General features: G+C 44.6%; 1 protein-coding gene and 1 pseudogene across 3 annotated transcripts in view; one reads left to right on the top strand and one right to left on the bottom strand.

Annotated features, from left to right (window-relative positions):
* Positions 1-18,178, top strand: part of SH3PXD2A (SH3 and PX domains 2A) — a 275,011-nt gene that overhangs the window by 70,909 nt on the left and 185,924 nt on the right. The gene's annotated exons all lie outside the window — the stretch shown is intronic.
* LOC118094106 (U6 spliceosomal RNA) lies at positions 11,645-11,760 on the bottom strand (annotated as a pseudogene).

Genomic DNA, 18,178 nt, shown 5'->3' with positions numbered 1-18,178 from the left:
GTCCAAAAGTCATAATGCATAGAGTCCGTGTATTCCCCCCAAAGTCCTTGTCCTTGTTCTGCGGGGTCAAAAGTCTTAATAGTGGTGCCCCATTGGGTCTGATGAGAAGTTCCATTGTGGCAAGTTAACCGGTTCCAGGAATGGTCAAGGGTAAAGAAAGCACGTCCCAATATAGAGAAGGAGGCAGACCTTATAAGTAATTCCCAGGTTTGGGTGCCTCGCAGTTGGGGTCGAAAGGCATGTGGTAGCCACCTCTTAGTTCCGGGAAGGCAGAATTTGAAGTCTCCAAGGTTGTTCAAGGAAGTAGGGTCAGAGGAGTCGACGGTCCGATGATCCAGGAAGAAGAACTCAGAAGGATTTTCTCCACAATTGAGCTGCTGGGCTGCGACGTAGGTGATGAAGGCGAGACAGTATCCCAGGAGCAGGGTCCGGTCCATCTCACGGGTTGGCAGAGGCGAAAATCTGTATAAAAATAAAGAAAGAACTCGACAGACACGATACAGTTAGGGAAGGGAGGGGGTGGTGGTTTTTGGGTTTGAGAAAGATAAGGGAGGAGGGTGGGAAAACTGGGTTGGGTTTTGGGAAGGTGGTATGAGAAAGGGAAGGTAAAACAAAAACTGGGGTTTCAGGTCCCGCTCCCGGTGTCGTGGCATTTCTGTTTCCGGAACTGCATTCGTATGGGTGGATGATCTGGGTCGTCTGGTTCAGGTACTACAAGGATCTTTGACATCCACTTCTCCAGGTCTCCTTGGTCACCTTCCTTGGCTGTTATTGGGATCGAGGTGGGTTCCTCGGGAGGGTCTTGGGGGGATTCGATGGCTGGCGCGGGATTGTCGAGTGGGACGGTGTCTTCGGTGGAGTTGATGGAAGATGGGGAGGTCCTTGCAACGTCACCCAGGTCGTTGGGGTTTGGTGCGGACTTACAGAAGGTGTGATGAATCCAGGCAGAACGTTCAGAGACCTTGATTGCAGTTGGGGTCGTCAGGAGAATCTGGTAGGGTCCTTCCCACTGGGGTTGTAAGGTGGCTCGCCTGTAAGTTTTAACCCAAATCCACTGTCCAGGCGTGAAGGAGTGAGCATCGACATCAAGGGGAACATTCTGACAGGTCGCTGCATAATGGTGTAGTTTCTTTAGTTGTCGTTGTAATTGTGTAACATATACAGTCAGTTCGTTTTCCCCAGTCTCTAGCTCAGAGACGGGGAGTTGGGTGGTATGAGTCGGGGAGGGTCTGGCGAACAGGAGTTCATAGGGAGATAGTTTCAAGAGTCCTCTCGGCTGGCTACGAATATTATGTAGGACTAACGGAAGAGCATTTATCCATTTTAGCCCGGTAGCCTTACAGATTTTTCCCAATTGGGTTTTTATAAGTCCATTCATCCGCTCCGTCTGACCTGAAGAGGCCGGATGGTACGGGGTGTGGAGTTCCCATTTAATTCCAAATGCCTTGGTGACAGACTGAACTACCTCTGCAGCGAAATGTGTCCCACGGTCAGAGTCTAATCGACGTGGAACTCCGTATCTGGGAATTATTTCCTGCATGAGGATTTTGGCAACGGTTTGAGCATTTGCTCGTTTGCATGGAAAAGCTTCTGGCCAACCTGAAAGTCGGTCTGTTATGACAAGTAATTGTTTAAACCCCATACAGTTCGGGAGTTCTGCAAAATCTAGTTGTAGGCTTTCAAAGGGTATATATGCCCAAGGTCTAGACCCTGGTGGTTTGCGTGGTTCTTGTTTTGGGTTGAATCCGGCGCAGATGGTGCAATTTTTGGATACTGCCTTCGCAAATTGGTGTGCACCTGGGGCATACCAATGCCTAAGGATGCTGTCTGCTAGGCGGTTTGCTCCCCAGTGTGTGAAATTGTGTAAAACCCGGAGGTGGCGGGGTACCCAGGCTTTAGGCATTGCTAGACGTCCGTCCGGCAAAACCCACGCATTGTCCCTTTGGTGTGCCCCCAGTTGTTGCCATGAGCTTATTTCTTCTACACTAGCGGTGCGATACATTCGATTGAAGTCTACATCGGCTGGAACTAAGATGGCTTGAAATTCATTTTCATACATTTCCCCTCTCATGGCCGCTGCCTTCTGGGCAGCGGCGTCCGCAATACTATTCCCTAAGGAGACAAAGTCCGTGCCATTTGTGTGTGCTTTGCAGTGTATTACTGAGATGGCCTTCGGGAAATGTATGGAGTCCATTAGTCTTTTCACTAGCGGTGCGTGAGAGATTTGTGTTCCTGCAGCTGTTAGGAATCCCCTCTGTTTCCAGAGGGTACCCGTAGCGTGTACCAGTCCGAAACAATATTTGGAATCAGTATAGATATTTACGCGCTTGCCTTCACTCAATTCGCAAGCTCTGATAAGGGCAATAAGCTCAGCTGCCTGCGCACTGTAGCGCGGGTTTATAGGTGCAGCTTCTAGGATGGTGTCGTGTGTTACCACAGCGTACCCAGTTTGTCTTGTTCCAGCCACGACCTTGGAACTTCCATCTGTAAAGATTGAGATATCTGGGTTTTCCAAGGGAAGGTGGTCTAAATCTTCCCGTGGCCTTTCGGCCAAGCGGACTGCTAAGGTGCAATCGTGATGGGGGGTCCCGTCGTCGGGCAGAGGCAGTAGGGTGGCTGGATTTAGGGTATTGACTCTTTTAATGCGCACGTTGGATGGTGTGAGCAGGGCAGCTTCGTACTGATTTAGTCGTTCGTTACTAAAATGTTGACAGTTTCGTAAGTTTAACAAGGTGGCTACAGCATGTGGTACATTTAGGATTAGTTCTTGATTTTGAACGATTTCTAGGGCTCTGTCCACTAATTCCGCAGCGGCAGCAATCGCCCTGAGGCAACCTACAGTCCCCTTAGCTACCGGGTCTAATTGAATACTGTAGTAGGCGACAGGACGTTCCTGGCCTCTGAAGGTTTGTGTCAGAACTCCGGAGGCTACCCCTTTCTGTTCATGCACGAACAGCGAAAAGGGGAGACGGTAGTCTGGCAATCCTAAGGCTGGAGCGGACCTCAGTTCCCTTTTGATAGTTTCAAAATTTTGTAGGCTTTCTTTGGACCATTCAAGGGGTTCTGGTTCGTCCTTATTAGTCATCTTTACAAGGGGTTTGGTTAATTCTCCATACCCTGGGATCCATGACCTGCAAAATCCGCTCATTCCTAGAAACCCGCGGAGCTGTTTCTTGGTCTTTGGCAGGGGAACCTTAGCTATAGCATCTACTCTTTCAGTTGTCAAAGCTCTTGTTCCGTGGCCAATTATGTGGCCCAAGTATTTTACTTCAGTTTGGCAATATTGTAGTTTTTTTGGTGAGACCTTGTGGCCCTTGTCGGCAAGGGCGGTTAGTAGATGGACGGTGTCCATGTGGCAATTAGTTGCGGAGGTGGAGCAAATTATCAAGTCATCTACATATATTAAAAGGGAGGAGCCAGCAGGAAAGGAGAGGTCTTGTAGGTCCCTATGCAATGCACAAGCAAAAATTGTTGGGCTCTCTACATATCCCTGTGGGAGTCTAGTCCAAGTCAGCTGTCCTTTTTCCCACGTAAAGGCGAACAGAAATTGGCTTTTCTCATGCACTCTTATGGAAAAGAAGGCGGAGCATAAATCAATGACACTGAAATATGTACTATCTGGTGGGATTCCGGTCAAAATTGTATTAGGGTTGGCGGTGATGGCGTGGCGGGGTATCACAAAGTTGTTGATAATTCTGAGGTCTTGGACAAGCCTGTATTTAACTGGGGCACCCGGGGGTGATGGCTTGCGTACCGGCAGGAGTGGACTATTGCATGGGCTGACGCAGGGAACAAGGATGCCTTGATCCATAAAATCCTGTATCATTGGCCTCAATCCTTCTATTGCCTCCTGCGGCAAGGGGTACTGTTTGATGGAGGGGTATGGGACATCGGTGCGGTATTTAATAACAACGGGATCTGCCGATTTTAAGAGTCCCACAGAGGTATTAGTATTTCCCCATAGGTGAACTGGTACCTTGTCAATCAGAGGGGTTGGTATTTCTAAATCAGTTAGGTTTTCTTCCTTTAAAATGCCTTGAAAGGAGACTGCCGCCTCTTCTGGCATGTGGAGGTAGATACCCTCAGTGCTGCAAGTTATAGTTGCCTGTAATTTACATAGTAGGTCTCGCCCTAGTAGGTTGACAGGGCTCGGGGTCAGTAGAAATGAGTGCTCAGCAGTCAGGGGCCCTATCGTTACTTTCGCTGGCTCTGAAAGAGCGCATGTCCTGGGGATCCCATCAATGCCCATTATACGTTGTTTTTGCTGACTGGACCTCAGATGACTGTCGTTTAAAGTTGAGAAAGTTGCCCCTGTATCTAGTAAACACTGATACTCATGGCCATCTATGGTGATTGTGCATATGGGGTCATGGGCTGATAAGGCAATTGTCGGGCATACCAGGGCAAGGTTTGAAGGATCCCCGTTTAATTGTCATTGGTTAGTCTCTGAATTAAGAGTGGGTTGCATTTGCTCCTGGTTAAATTCCAGCGGTAGTTGGAATGGGCGCTGATTCTGGAAAGGGTTTGGCGCTATCGGGTTAGGGTTTTGTGCTGCATTGGATCCCATCCCTAGAGCTGGTTTTGGTGCCACGGTATTTAAGAATAATGGACAATTTCGCTTGAAATGCCCTATTTGATTGCAGAAAAAGCATTGAGAGGTGGTCTCTCGATGCTGGACATTGTTAGCCCTTTGGTAAGGAGAGGCTTGTCGATTTGCATGTGCGTTCATCCCTCTAGGTTGTGTGGGAGCCTTTGAATTTCTGAAGGGGTAACTAGGTTGGGGGTTATATGCGGTACTGGCTGCACTCAAAGCCAAGGCGAGGACTCTAGCATCGTCCTCCTTTTCCTTCCTTGCCTCCTTTTTCTTTTTCTCATCCCTTCCATCATAAATGGTTTTCGCAAGCCCGAGGATCTCACTCATGGGTTTCCCTTCATAGGCTACTCGGAGGGAGAGGAATTTTCTGATGTCTGGACAAGCTTGGTCTTTAAAGAAGCTTTTCACCACTACTTGGTTGTCTGGGGTATCAGGATCGATCCCCCCCCATGTTCGAAAGGCGGTTATTAGCCTGGTATAGAAGGCGGTGGGAGTTTCATCAGGTTCTTGGGTTACCTCCCTGATCTTAGTCCAATTTGTAGATTTTTTTCCCGCGAGCCTTATCCCATGTAAGATGGCTTTTCGAAACGCCTTCAGATACCAAATCCCAGGCGTGGTGTTATAGTCCCATTCTGGTTCGGTTCTAAGTTGGGCTGCAGTTAGAGGCTCGATCCCTGCAGGTTTATTGAGTTGGACATCAGGTAATTTTAGGGCTTCTGTTGCTTTCTCTAAAATCTCCTCCCGTTCGGGCTCATTAAAAAGACCATTCAGGAGCATGTGTACGTCTGCCCAGGAGGGATTATGAGTAGAAAAAATAATGGCAATTTTACGATAGCACATGTCAGGATTGTCTTTTAAGGTCGACATCTGCTGAGCCCAATTCAGTAGGTCTGAGGTTAAAAAGGGAACATGGGAATAGACGAAGTTCGTCCCATCTGAAACTGGGACTGACCTTAAGGGATATTGTCCCTGGGTTTTCTCGGTAGCCTCTGGTTCCTTTTCTATGGGGTCTCTTTCCTTTGTGGACGATCCCTTTAATTCCGATAAAACTGTCACTAGTTGCTCCACTAAATTGGTTTCTGGGTCACGACTACGAGTTCTGCTAGCAACAGGACTTAGCTGGGGGGGTACTTCAGCAGGAATTCGGGCTTCGAGGTTGCCCTGAGGTGCTGGACTTAGACTAGGCATGGCAGGAGTTACAGATCCGCCCTCCACTGCACTCCGGGAGTCTTGGACCTCAGCCTCCCGTTGTCTGTTTGCGTTAGAAGGAGATGGTGCCGGGGCTTCGGCAGGGCTGCAGAGCTGGTCTACCGGCTCTTCTATAATTGTTTCCTGGTACGGTGGGGGTCTTGAACTCCTTTCCGTTATTACTGGCATTTGTGGGGCTGTTGGACCTTCAGTCCCTTTAAGAAGGATTTTTGCCTTTTCAAATAAGTTGAGATATCGAATTTGCAAGGGGTATTGGTCTTCCAGTGTTATTCTTAGTGCAGAGATTCGCTGGGCATTAAGGGAACCTCTCGGGATCCATTTTTCCCCCTCTGGATGGTCCGCAGTGACGCGGATCCAGTCTTTCTGACAGAGTCTTTTTAGCCGATTTTTGTCAAGTTTTTCCACCCCAGGTAATTCATGCCAATGTTCGAATATGAATTGTAATGGGCTTTCATCCTCAGAGTCCCCACTTTGGCGAAGCTTCCATTGAGCTTTGCCACGGCTGGGAGTCTGGGACAGGAATTCCTTTGAATTATGCGCACCCATGTTTATTCTGGCTCTTTATACTGCAGTTCTGGGTCCCCGACCCTGTTCCTGGACACTCTTAACTTCCCGAGTCTATGACTCACCCCCACGTCCTTGTGGTGTTCCTGCCTGCCATTCGCGTGCACTAACTACTAGGCGGCCTGGTGCAGCTAGATACCTAAGGACCCCCTTCTGGTCATCAATTGCCTAGGGTCCTGCAGCAACTTTCCTGCCTCTTACAATCTAATAGAAAGACTACCTGCCCTGGACGCTTGCCCACGCAATGCCGGGTGGTTAGCCTTGGAAGGAAGGTTTTTTGAAAAGAACGGGTGACCTTGCGATCTAGAACAACCCCGTCACTTCCCGGTGGGGATCGGGGGTGTCTAGGGGCGGCTTCACCCGAAGATTAAGAGCAGAGGAATACGGAAAAAAGGTTGGGTAGATTGCTCAGAACTCCTGCGCAGATTGGCAGGAGCGAGCTGGGTCCGTCCTTCTGGGTATTTCGTTTAACGAAAGGACGGATCCCAAAGGCTCTAATTCTTCTTTATCCCTTATGCCTTTACAGCTTAGCTGCAACTAGAGCCCAAGATAAGAAACAGAAAAGGAGAGAACAGTGAAGAGTGAAGTTTTAGAATTTTAGTTGCTGCAGTAATCAGCCCACCGCGTGTCCCCTTTTAATACTCACGACCGATCCTTTCAGTCGAATCCCGTTGTCTCCAGCTTCCCACTGGTTCCTGAAGAAAAAACAGCCTTGTCCCTTTAAACGTTGCTTCGTCCTGGGGGTCCCGCTTGGACTCTCAATTACTACCAAGCGCCTCGGGTCCTGAGGTTGGTTTACCCCCCTGCAAAAGAGGCAAGGGCGCGCTGGGCTCCCCTTCCTCAGTGAACCCGGAGCTCAAGGCAAAACTGGGTCCCCGAAGTGGTCGCCAAACTGTTGTAAAAATTTGTAGAGCTACACGGTCCTAGAATTAAGTGGATCCTTGACCCAGGAAGAGTCCAGGTATCCTGGCAGGCAGACGAAGTTTGAGCGTCTCCTGCCTACCAAATAACAGAGGCCAAACCAGGACGTACGAAGCAAGGTACTTTATTAATTAAATAATAAAGCTATTGCAATAGCGATCCGTCCACACAAGCAAGTTGAAGTGAAGGGACCCCGAACAAAGGAAGCTTCACAAATTTATAGGTTTCATTTCCAATAGTACAGAATTGCATAAAAGGTGGGGAAATGGGTTCTGGGAGGGGGTAATCGCGAGAGGACAAAGGGGTTGATGGAATTCTTGATGTAAGATATCATGGTGATAGTCCAGGTAATGATTATGCATGTCTCCTTATTGTTTGACAGGAAGACTCTGCGGATGTGGGAAGATTGTTGATAACACCTGTTTATCAAATAAAATTGTTGTTCTCACTGAAAGTGTGTATTTGAGTCGTGCTCTTTTAGACTGGCTAGGTGGCAGTGTGGTATCAAGAAGAAGTGGAAACAGTCCGTAAAATATGTTGTGCCACAGAGGTGCCTATTAACTTGCAACAAAGTTTATACAAATATTCAACGTTTGCAATAGAGAGAAAAGACTACACTTAAAGTTAAAGAAGAAGAAGATATTATACAGTAACTAATAATACATAGAGAGGATACAATTCTAACAGCGGTAAAACGTTCACAGTTCAGAGCGATGTTTGACAGCTTATAACATTTTATCAAGGACAACGAACTAAAAGCTTAGAAGGGTGCATAAGTGGAAACCTTTGCAAATAGTAGAGTCAAACAATTAATTCTTCAGGATGGCAGGATTTTTTAAACAGGTACAATTTGATAGAAAGGTTCAAGGTATCAGTGCAAGGTTATATTATTGCGGTTTCGTAAATAGATACAGTTTCATACAGAGTAGAGAATAGGGAGATGCATCGGGTAACATGATAGAGGACACCATAACATTACTAAAGGAACAACGGAATAGTTTATTAGGGATAAATATATATATCTTAAAAAGGTCCATGGTTCAGCTGAATCTGGGTCATGAAAAGTACAAGGGAGGGCACCTCAGGCGGGGATTTGGGAGGGTGGAAGTTCCGAGAATGGGTGATCGTTATCGTTTTTGGTTATCTGGCTGGAGGTGCGATTATGCAAGTTTCCATGTGGGTGTGAGACAGGATTTAGCAATGGGTTATGTAAAAGGGTGCGTGTGTTTTCCAAGAGGTCTGGAGGAACTGTCTGGGTCAGCAGGGGATTAATTTACCTTGATACGGCAGAATAGGCTTCTCTTGACTTTTGAACCATGAAGTCAAGAAAATGGCTTCTCTCTGGCTAAACTGTCCCCTCTCTGTACATTGGTAGTCTCGTAATGCATGGGGGCAAATTCCTCTTACCCTGCCCCTTATAACAGAACCATTACACCTCACTGACTCAATATTTATGACGAAAATAGTATGTCAAATAGAATTGACTTAAGCAAGGCAATCTGATGAATTAATTAATTAGTAATTGAACACTAAAGTTAATTGTGTGGCTTAAAAATGTGTGTAAGCTCTTCTTAGCGTCTTAACAAATGAAACTGATTTGCAAAAATGATACATGTTAAAATATGAGTGGCACTCTACACACCTTTGTAATTCAAGAAATCTTTAATAATTTTTTTTAAAGTGTGTAAGCTTCAGGAAAATGACTTCTTACCTGCTTGTGTAACGCCAGTTGCACGTGGCTATGTTCCTAGGTCCTTCTTAGGACCCTGAGGGTTGATTGCAAGGCTGTCCCCTGAAACTGGCTGAAAATAGGTTGGTTGGTTTTAGGTTTGTGGACCTTGTGTTTGTTTATCTTGTTCCCTAAGCCAAATCTTCCCACTCCCCTCTAATAAAACAAGATAGCTTTGCAGCAGCTGAGCTCTCAGCCCAACCCATGAAGTAATGTATCTTTTTTTTCTGTTGTGACACACCCAGCCACTGTCATGCTTTCCTAACAACTTGCTTTGTTTGGGTGGAAGGCAGCTGGCGTCCTGTTTCCAATTTCCTCCTCATTTCCAGGACCCACCTTTGCTTTGGGTGCAAAGTGTAAGATTGCATCAATATGCACCCTTGCTTGGGAGTAAGTTCAGCTGGACATACTTCTGAGGGTTGCACTCTTCTGATCCTGCAGAGTGCTAGAGTTGTCTGGTGTGTGTGTGTGTGTGTGTGTGTGTGTGTGTGTGTGTGTGTGTGTGTGTGTGTGTGTTTAAATCCCCTTTATTATGTGTAATAAAAAACAGTAAAATGCTGAATCATATATATTTTGGGGAATATTGTGAACATATGCAAAAGAGAGAGAGAGACTCGTTTCTAGTAGATCTGTAAAAGCTTTAGCCTGTTCTGTAAATGGAAAATGCAGCACCTGGATTGTAAATGGATATTTTGTGTGCACAATTATTATTTGTTGAAAAATTAACAGTAAAATATATGTTTCTTTGAGGAAAAAAATAATCCAAATGAAACAGAACTAAGGGCAGGTCCTCTAAGCGTGGGGAGATGGGAGAATGCCACTTTGCTTCACACATTAATTTTGTTCCTATGCTACTTTTCCCTCAAGGAGCTAAAGGCAGCATACCTGTTTTCTCTTCTCTCCCATTTATTTGTATGATACAATTGTCGGCTGCCTCATGAAAGCAATGTTCAGTAAAATGATAAAACAAATAAAAACACCCAATCCCAATTTAGCGCAGCAGTAAAACAGCTGCAGCAAGGCAACTTAACTCTGGCACAGCCATACAAAGCCAATTGTGCAAGCAAAATCATAATCGCCTCACAGTTTGTCCTCTCAGCCACCTTGTGTGGCAGGTTAGGTTGGGAGATGGTGACTAATCCAGGATCACCAAGTGAACTTTGTTGCTGAGCAGGCATTTGAAACTAACTCCAGCCTGACCGTTTGACAAATACACAGCCTTGGAGGGGTGTGTATGTACGCAGTCAACAGTGACAAACGGTGCCCTTCAGCTGAGAAAAATGATACTCACAGAAGGCAGCATTCTCGCACAACCATGCACAGCAGATTGGGGGGGGGAATGTGGCATTTGGGGCGCTGCTTAAAGCATAGCCTTACTCCTTGTTCTACACACTGCACACTTACGCTCTACAGCGAGCAACACATCAGTTGGGCTAAGGTCTCTCCTGCATTAGAAAACTTATGTGTGCGTGTTTTACCAAAAAGTGGTGTTTTCTATATGTATAGGCATGTTTACATCAGGGCTATACATACTGAACTGGAACTTAAAGAAGTTCCTATACTTCTCCCTAATCTGCTAAACTAGTTTAAAGAAGCAGACCAAGTCAGAACATAAAACTGCAAAGATAAAAACTGGTCCCCAAGGCTTAAAAGGTCTGTTCTGTGAAACTTTCACCCTGTTGACTGCAGTACTTGTGAAACTCCCACAAGGCAGGAGATCTGTTTGGCTTGCTGCTGCCCATCTCTCCACAGGAAAGATAAGATTCCTTATCTGGACTCCTACTTAATTCCCTTTACTTTGGGGGGAGTTTTGTGTGTTTGGAAGATTGAGGGGGATATGGGCAAGGCAGCTTTAGGTTTTTATTAGGTTTAAAAAATGTGAGGCAGGGTGGGAGTGGGGAAGAGTGACTGACCAAGCTTGTCCCACCTTGTCAACAAAATTGGTGATTGTTTACTTTGGCAAGTTCTTTTTAGTTATGCTTTGCCCAGCTAGTATAATCCCCTATGATCCTGGATTCTGTTTCAGTTGACAATGTCAAGCTCATGCGCTGTTGTGTTCGAAGCTATTGTTTTCTGTTTTTGATGGCCATTGTGCTCTTTGCGGGGAACAGATCAAACAAAAGTCTGCTTTGTTTGACACACATGACAGTGTGTATTGCACAAGCCTACCAGTGTTTCAAAATCCAGGACATTGCTCCCTGCCATTGATTTGTGTCTGTAGGGAAATACTGTTCAGCAATGCAGTTCGGAAAAGGCACTTTTCTGGAGAGATGCAAGAAGCCATTGAATTTTCTTCTGATCCATGATCATCACATGCAGCACTGTTTTCCTTCCACTGCAATCCACCCTTGCAATTCAGCTGCGGCTATATTACATGATGTAATTACTTATGTTGTCATTATGTTCTTCTACATCAGGCATGTCCAACAGGTCGAACGTGCAACAGGTAGATTGTCTGATGTTTGTGGTTGATTGTGGTTGATCACATAGTAGTAGCTCTTTTCTTTGGCGGTGCAGCAGCAGCGTTTGTTTTATGATGCGGCAAGTGCAAGCAATGCTGTCTATAGCGCTGCGTTAAATCGAAAGTGCTGCATGTTATAGCGATGGAAACTCCCCCCCCAAAGGATCAAGAATATTGGCTTCTCTTGGCAATATGAGAAAGGGGGATGGCGCAGGGGCCATGCTAATCTTCTCTGTATCGTTCCAATTTTAGTATATGTGCTGCCGAAGTGGGAGTGGGAGCTGAAGGACAAAGAAATTAAATGTTTAATGGTTAAATGGGCCCAAGACCTAGGAAGGCCAATTTATAAAACCCAATGGGATAAATTATGGAGAATCACAATGAAGTTTACGGCCTGTACTGGAATAAAAGAAAATATGTTAAAAATGGTTTACAGGTGGCACTTGACACCGGAAAGGATAGCCAAAATATATAAAAATGAAGAAAGCAATTGTTGGAAATGTCAAAATAAAGGGGGAAACTATATACATTGTTGGTGGGGATGTGCAAAGATTAAGGAATTTTGGGGAGAAGTTTACGAGGAATTGAAAAAAATGTTAAGGATCACCTTTAAGAAAAACCCAGAATATTTTCTATTGAGTCTGGTACCTGGAAACCTCCCAGAAGACAGGATAGATATTTTTCTTTACTCCTGTGCGGCAGCAAGACTGCTGATAGGTCAGAAATGGAAAAATGAAGAGATACCCACAATTCAAGAGTGGCAGTTAAAATTAATTGAATTTATGAACCTAGATAGAATGACAGCGGCTATTAGGAATAATTCGAAACAAAGTTCTAAAAAGAAATGGGAATATGTAGAGGAATATTTTAAGAAAAAAGATATCAAAACAGAGTTGGTGATCTGTTTGGACTAGCTGACCACAAGGGACTTTATTGAAAAATTTGATAAGGAGGGAATTTAAAATTAGGGTTTGTTTTAGGGGAAAGTAACGCAAGTAATGGAGAAAACTTAAAGTAAAGCGATGTGTTAAAGTTTGGAAGTTATTTTATTTATTATTGTATAATTGAAATGTGTATTTCTTTTTTTTAATGGATTTTAATATGAAGTAATAAAGTTTTTTTAAACAAAAAAAAAGAGAGAGAAAGGGGGATGGCGGAAGACATGGGAGAGATACAGTTGCACTTGTTATCCGTCACAGCACGCATTCCGTCTTCCCTTGTTTACCTGTTCTGTGGCATGCCAAATTGTGGGACTGCAGTTTGCTGTTGGGTGTTTATGACCATTAGGTTTTAGGAGGGGAATGTTAGCAATGTGCCAAAATTCCTATGTGCATGTAGGTTTAAACATACTTTTTATTAATTTTACAAAATACAAAAAAAACAAAAAAAAGGTACATACATAAACACCTATGTGCATGTAGGATACCGTACTATCTTTATGCTAAGTTCTGTTTTCGCTTAGTGGAGTTGCCCCTTGTAAGCTCTAAAGATAGACAACATAAGGTCAGAAATGTATAGCCACAAGCACTATCACCTTACTTAATGGTCTTCCTGTGTGGAGTTTATATACAGGCAGCAACCATTTTGCAGGGGGTTCTGTTCCTGGCTCCCGTGTGTGTTGGTGGAGTGTGCATAAGTCCGTTCTGCCCCCATTCCTCAATTTTCCAGGTCCAAAAAGACCTGTGTGTCAGCGGTCGCCCATCAGTTGGACATGCCTAAAATGGTTGCCGCCCGTTCTGTTGGTAGTGGTGTGCTATGAACTGGTGGGGTTGTCAAGGGAGGATGGAAGATGGTGATGCATTTTTAATTCCCCCCTCCCATTGATTTGAATAGTCTGGAGCCTATGTAAAGTTGCACTGTTGATGATGGTGTGGCTGTGGATTGAAAAAGATGTCCCACTCAAATGTCCACCCCATTTTGGCCACTTCTCTCGTGTATTTTCACTAGTGGAATAGCTCCATTAGTAGACAGTTCCATCAGTGTATTGGGAGAGTTCCAGCAATGAACAAACACAATGTGCTATATCACAAGTTGTGCCACTGTTGCAGGGTTTCCACTGTATCCTAGGGATCTGTAAAGACTTCAGCCTGTAGTTCTCAAGCACAGAATTTCATACCTTTGGTTTCATGTGAGAACAGGTCAATCATTTTTATCATTTTTAATTGGAAAGTTGTGGCTTACTTGAACATGTCTGCATTTTTTAATGCTCTGGGTGGTAGTGAAGTGTTTGCATATCCTAATTTATTAGGCAACCATGGCTACATGATTAAACACACACACACTGTGCAAATAGCATGGTAAAAAAAAAATGTCTGATCACTCACTCAGATGACACCTTATTCCATAAAACAATTTGTTCCTAAGATGCTTTGAGGAATAGTTTAAACTGGAACATCAGATTGCAACTGTCTGGTTTGAAGCACTTAATCTAAAGTTGGGTGTAGTTCATGTTTTGCAAAATTTATTTTGCTTACATAAATTTGCGGAAGATTGAAGTCTTTAAAGACTATGGGTTGGATTAAATGCTGCTGTTCTGCTTGCACAGCAAAACTTTCTCCTCTTTTCCTCTCCTATGCATCCCCCCAAAACTCTCAGAATCTGCTCCTGAGGGTCGAGGGGACCCCCCCCCCCAGAGGAGATTTTGAGGTTGCAATGGCAAAGAAGAGGAAGAAGTCCCATTGCACAAGGAGAACACTGCACTTGTGCAGCACTGAATACAACACTTTTAATGAATTAACCTGTACTGTACAAGGTTTTGCAATCATCTTTGTCAGGTTAATTGAGAGTTTAGTGCACAGAGGGAAAGCTCTTGGCCTCTTTAAAACAGGCTATTTCTATGACTAATGAGCAGATTTGGCTGATAATCACATTTCCTCTGCAATAGCTGTTTCGGTTGAGGCCATATGCTTCTAAATACCAGTTGCTGGAAACTGCAGGAGGGAAGAGTTCTCTTGCACTCGGGTCCTGCTTGCAGGTTTTCCCCAGGCATCTGGGTGGCCACTCTGAGAACAGGATGCTGGACAAGATGGGCCTACCTGATTCAGATGGTTATTATTATGTTCATATGCATATGGAAACATAGGAGTGCTAAATTACCTCTTTTGCACTGTTTTTCGCTTGGACAGCACAATTATTCTGTTATTTCATGAATGGTTCTTGAATGGTAGATCACTACCTTATAACTATCAGTTGATCCTATTAAATAAGGGATGGGGAGCCTGTGACCTTCCAGGCTTTGTTAGAACTGCAGTTCCCATCATCCCTGACCTCTGGGCGGCTGATGGGAGTTGGAGTCCGACAGCATCTGGAAGACCAGAGACACCCCATCTCTTCATTAAAAGTACTGATACAATTGCTACTAATTATAATTCTCCCAACCCCCAACAAAACTGCTATTTGCAGTTGTTTCCTTTTTTTATGAGACCCAGTTTGTTACTTAAAAAGGAAGAACAGACTGTTCCCCCCCCCCCCAACGATGTTCAGCAGAAAATTCATCCATTCTTACAGGGTTGCTTGATACAAAGTTTGATGTTGCTACCATTTTCCATTTCCTTTTGCTAAAGTTTAAGGTAAAAAATAATTACAGTGGTACTGGTACCTCGGTTTACAACCACAATTGGTTCTGGATGTCTGTACTTAAACTGAAGCGTACTTAACCTGAAATGAACTTTCCCATTGAAAGTAATGGAAAGTGGATTAATCCGTTCCAGACGATGAAAAACACCCCCTAAAACAGCAATTTAACACGAATTTTACTGTCTAATGAGGCCATTGATCCATAAAATGAAGGCAATAATCAATGTACTGTACCATAAAATAAACCAGACAGTATTTTAGGTGAAAAAAATTAACATTTATTTCTTACGTGGGCTGATGATAGTCCTTGTTTGGATGGGAGCTCAGGGTCCTCTTCCACAATCACAATGCCTTCGCAGAGGCCGGGCCTTCGCTCCAGGCCTTCGCGGAGGCATCGGAGCGCCTCCGCAGCTGTGGCCCAGTCTCCAGGCCTTCGCGGAGGCCTCCGTAGGCCTTGGAAACCTTGGAAACCTCGGTTTACTTACTCCCGGGTTACAATCGTTTGTAAACCGAAAATTTGTAAACTGAGGTGTTCGTAAACCGAGGTTCCACTATAGCAGGCATGTCTAACCTGTGGCCCTCCAGATGTTTTGGACTACAATTCCCATCTTCCCCAACCACTGGTCCTGCTAGCTAGGGATCATGGGAGTTGTAGGCCAAAACATCTGGAGGGCCGCAGGTTTGACATGCCTGCACTATAGGTTGAAAAAGCCTTTTGACTAAATAAGAGAAAATAAGGCAGCAGCCTTAGCTGATACCAGTTGTGGACTTGCAAGCTTTCTGCATCCTTTAACGGAGCAACAGTGTTTAGGCTCCATGTATTTGATTGGATATTTAGCTAACTGCACTGGTTGACCTTTTGTTGACTCCCTTCTCCCACACAGTTACTGCAGCACATGCGATACCTCTTGTTAGTGAAGCTCACCACCCGCCACTCATACATTCACTTTAAATGGTTAGATCAGCCTTCCCTAACCTGTTGCCTTTCAGATGCTTTTGACTTCAAACCCCAATCACCCTTAGTCAGGTTGGGGAAGACTGGTTTACATCCTGCAGTCAGGTTGCTGTGGACTGCTGACATTTATGGCCAACCTGCTCTACTTGTGTCTCTATTATCTGGTGATGGAAGATCTTGGAATTCTGCAGCTGCAGCTTGCTGCATCTGTTCCACTGATATCAGCCCTGTGGATAAACAGTACTTGGTTATATACCACACAACCATCTTGATGTGGTTAGGAAAGGCCCACATCAGCCAAACAAGATTACCTCCAAGAATAACCCTAGGAATGTGTCTGTCTCAGCTGTAGGCCCACTGAGTCAGTCACTCTTAAGAGTAAAACGAGACACTTCTCTTCCTGGATAAAAATGTCATGACAGCAAACTCTGGAGTTGAACTATACCTTCAATCTCCTTTGAACAAAAGTAATCTTACCCCTGACTGACCCCAGACAGCCTGAACTCTGTCTACAGGAAAACAAAACATCCTTTAACTCCCACCCTCCTAAAAAAAAAAGAGTCACCTTCAATCAGCAGAGAAACAATTTGTCTAAGAAGCATTAAAGCCACAATCTGTTTCTTCATCAGGGTGACTTGAAATGAGGAAGCCTGATGGTTCTTTCCTCCCCCTTAACTCTCCATGCAGGTAGGTCTTTTTCCTTCCAGCCTGATGCTAGCAGATAGTGTCCCGTGTTCCATGTTAGTTAGACTGCCAAGAGAGAACATTAGGTGTCTTTCTTTGAAGGAAAGTTTGCTCTCAAAATCTCAGTGGGCATTCTTCCCACATATCTATTAGGACCAGCAAAATATAGGGATCTCAACTGATGGAGATGGTTTAGGGTGTTTCCATACTTCGTTTTAACCCCACTTTTGTGTTGACAGCCACACACCCATTTGTTCTGGGAATCCAGTTGGAAGAAATGGTCCTCCCAAACATTTATATTTACATCCCTCCCCAGGTGTTATCCTGATGTTTTGAATTGCTGGTTTGTAGTGATTTTTTAAAGAAGCCTTTGTAATCACAGGGCAATTCTTTTACATGTGAACCGATGTAATGCTATTGTGCCTAATTTGGAGTGTGGCTTATGTTATGTTTGATGGTGCACACACCCTCCATCCTTCCTTGTTCTGAAATGCTATCTCTTTGCTATGGAGTTCCTGGAGTTGAAAGGGGAGTGTTTGCCATTTTCAACATAGACTGCGTACACACCAGAGTATTAAGGTACACGTGGGTTGCACAGATCTGATTTTCTTGTGTGCACTTTATGCACATTTGTCCACTGTGAGCACTTTCAGTTGAATTCCATCTCAATGATTCCTATCCACATTAGTGGAGGTGCTTGAAGGGATGTATTAGCACTGTGTGTTGTGCTGAGTTGATCACTGCAGATGGTGACAGCAGTCACGAAATTAAAAGACGCCTGCTTCTTGGGAGAAAAGCAATGACAAACCTAGACAGCATCTTAAAAAGCAGAGACATCACCTTGCCTACAAAGGTCCGTATAGTTAAAGCTATGGTTTTCCCAGTAGTGATGTATGGAAGTGAGAGCTGGACCATAAAGAAGGCTGATCGCCGAAGAATTGATGCTTTTTGAATTGTGGTGCTGGAGGAGATTCTTGAGAGTCCCATGGACTGCAAGTAGATCAAACTTATCCATTCTGAAGGAAATCAGCCCTGAGTGCTCACTGGGAGGACAGATCGTGAAGCTGAGTCTCCAATACTTTGGTCACCTCATGAGAAGAGAAGACTCCCTGGAAAAGACCCTGATGTTGGGAGAGATTGAGGACACAAGGAGATGGGGACGACAGAGGATGAGATGGTTGGACAGTGTTCTCGAAGCTACCGAAATGAGTTTGACAAACTGCAGGAGGCAGTGGAAGACAGGAGTGCCTGGCGTGCTCTGGTCCATGGGGTCACGAAGAGTCGGACACGACTAAACAATGAAACAACAACAACAATCTCACTGTGCCAGCTTCTGAATGTTGAGTAAAAATGGTCCAGGTCTATGTATGTAATAAAGGCTAAAAATAGGGTTGCCATATGTCCTCTTTCTCTAGGACACTTCCTCTTTTTCATGGGTATGTAAAATGAGAGTTGTTATAGCAAAGTCAGAAAATGTGTCCTCTG

This window comes from Zootoca vivipara, chromosome 5 (genome assembly GCF_963506605.1).
Source record: "Zootoca vivipara chromosome 5, rZooViv1.1, whole genome shotgun sequence".
NCBI classification, from domain to species: domain Eukaryota; kingdom Metazoa; phylum Chordata; class Lepidosauria; order Squamata; family Lacertidae; genus Zootoca; species Zootoca vivipara.
This window is presented reverse-complemented; position numbering and strand designations above follow the sequence as displayed.